The sequence below is a fragment of the Triticum dicoccoides genome, unplaced genomic scaffold, assembly GCF_002162155.2.
Source record: "Triticum dicoccoides isolate Atlit2015 ecotype Zavitan unplaced genomic scaffold, WEW_v2.0 scaffold35821, whole genome shotgun sequence".
NCBI lineage: Eukaryota > Viridiplantae > Streptophyta > Magnoliopsida > Poales > Poaceae > Triticum > Triticum dicoccoides.
This window is the reverse complement of record NW_021266041.1, coordinates 1-1,963: the sequence shown is the minus strand read 5'-3', so window position 1 is coordinate 1,963 and position 1,963 is coordinate 1. Positions and strand designations below refer to the sequence as shown.

The 1,963-nt window shown below is 45.9% G+C and overlaps 1 non-coding gene across 1 annotated transcript; it reads right to left on the bottom strand.

Annotated features, from left to right (window-relative positions):
* Positions 1 to 801: 801 nt before the first annotated feature.
* LOC119345990 lies at positions 802 to 998 on the bottom strand. Its single transcript, XR_005167305.1, has one exon. It is a non-coding gene; the product is annotated as a U2 spliceosomal RNA (small nuclear RNA).
* Between the last annotated feature and the right edge of the window lie 965 nt (positions 999 to 1,963).

Sequence of the window (1,963 nt, the reverse complement as noted above, 5' to 3'; positions counted from 1 at the left end):
TTTTTTGTTGTTGGTTGTTTTTGAGATAGCTAACCACTCATTTCAAGTGGTAACAGCCAAGGTATCTTTTGATACGTTCGTTCTGTGTTGTTTCCTGTGAGAAATGCTCTGGGTGGCTGGGATCAACTGTTGGCCTGCTTATCTCATTGACTTGTTAGTAGTGGTAGCACAGTAGGTTTCCAGGAAGTGAATCAGGATGTAAGAATTTTATATGCTGTGGAACAAACTGACTATGGTGTGGACTGTGGAGAACACTTCTATCATGGGCTACTGATTTCTAGCTTGTCATGTCGGTCCTGTTTGCAGCAATTTTTTGGTGGGGATTGTGGAGAAGTAATTGGTGGTTGTGTTTCCTCCAACATAAAAATCCCTGCAGTTAATTTTGCGATTCAGAGGAGTATATAGGAGATTAAAAGTCCCAGACTGCTGGTGAGGATTTGGTGAATCGTGTACATATTATCATATCGATGGCAAAACCGGCATGATTCATATGGTTCATGACAAAGCCATGGGTGTGCGCCATGACACTGGATCACAGGAAGGACTTTTGTGATTATAAACAGAAGAACAAGCTAGCCTGCCAAATATATATATATATATATATATATATATATATATTCAGAGGGTCAAAATGGATTTGATCAAACCACTCCACTTTCGATTTCTATTTGGAATTCAGACTACTGCCTAAAGCTCGTCTGCAAGATGGGCCCACCTAGAAGCTCTCATGGACTGTAAACAGCAAATGCCAAGGACTAATTTGCATATATCCAGAGGGTCAAAATTTAATTTAAGATTTGGTTGGGGTGCGCCTGCCCAGGCAGTAGTGCAACGCACTGGACGACACCCAAGGGCCCCAGTGGCAAGCCACTGTGGTGGGCCCTCCCCCACAAAAAATAAATTTAATATCGTTGTGGGCACATGGCCCACATATCAGATATTAAACTGATAAGAACAGATACTACACTTGATCTTAGCCAAAAGGCCGAGAAAGGTATGAGTTGCAGCGTTGCTCTGCCCCTCTATTTGTAGCCTACTCGCCCTCCCGTCCCCTCTTCGCTAGGCGAGGTGGTACTAAACGAGTCGCCTCTCTCGCGCGGCTGCGGAGCGCGGACGCTGCGCTGCGTGCCCCCCGACCCCGAGCCAGCCTCTTTGTTGCATGGGCCTCAAGCGAGACGGCCTTTCCGATGAGGCCTGTATTATGGGCCTGATTTGCTCTCGGCTCTTGGAGGCCGGGCCCTGTCGGAGCGTGTTCTGAAGCCTGACGGTCCTGCATGTTATATGTATGGCTGGCTGAGGCGCTGCACTGCACTGCACGGTGAGACGAGACAACCGGCGAGGCGGACTCGATCGACCGGCAAACTCCCCGGGAATGCAGTCGTCGTGATCGATCGTTATGTGCGTTCTTTTGCAGAATATATACTCTACTACTAGTGTGTAGCTCTGCACAACAGAAGCGACGTTTGAAGATGCAAGGTAGCATCCATCCATCAAGGAATAGTAGTAAAATGTGCATGCAATAAATAGAAAAACACCTCAGATATATAACAACAACAACAAAATGCACTCCTAATAGTTATCCCCTTCCCCACGGATCATATTAGACTATCCCAGAATGATTCTCATCCTCTAGAGTCTAGATTGTTCTATATCAATGTTTGATGTCATACTTCAATGTGAATCACCAGTTTTTTTTTTCCGAAAAAGATTCAAATCTATTAGTTCATCAAAAGTACAAAGCACCTCGAACATAATAGAAATTTACATCGAGGTCGGTCTCTAGACCACCGAATGACAACTACCGCCGTCAGAACGAGCCGCCAACATGCCGCTCCTCTACTGGAGCCGGCATGACATTATCGATGACATTCAGAAAGTCTTCATGCACGTTCCCCTAAGAACTAGTACCATGGAGCCGCAGTCGTCGTCGTTGAACTCTCGAACATATCTGAAGGAACTGGCA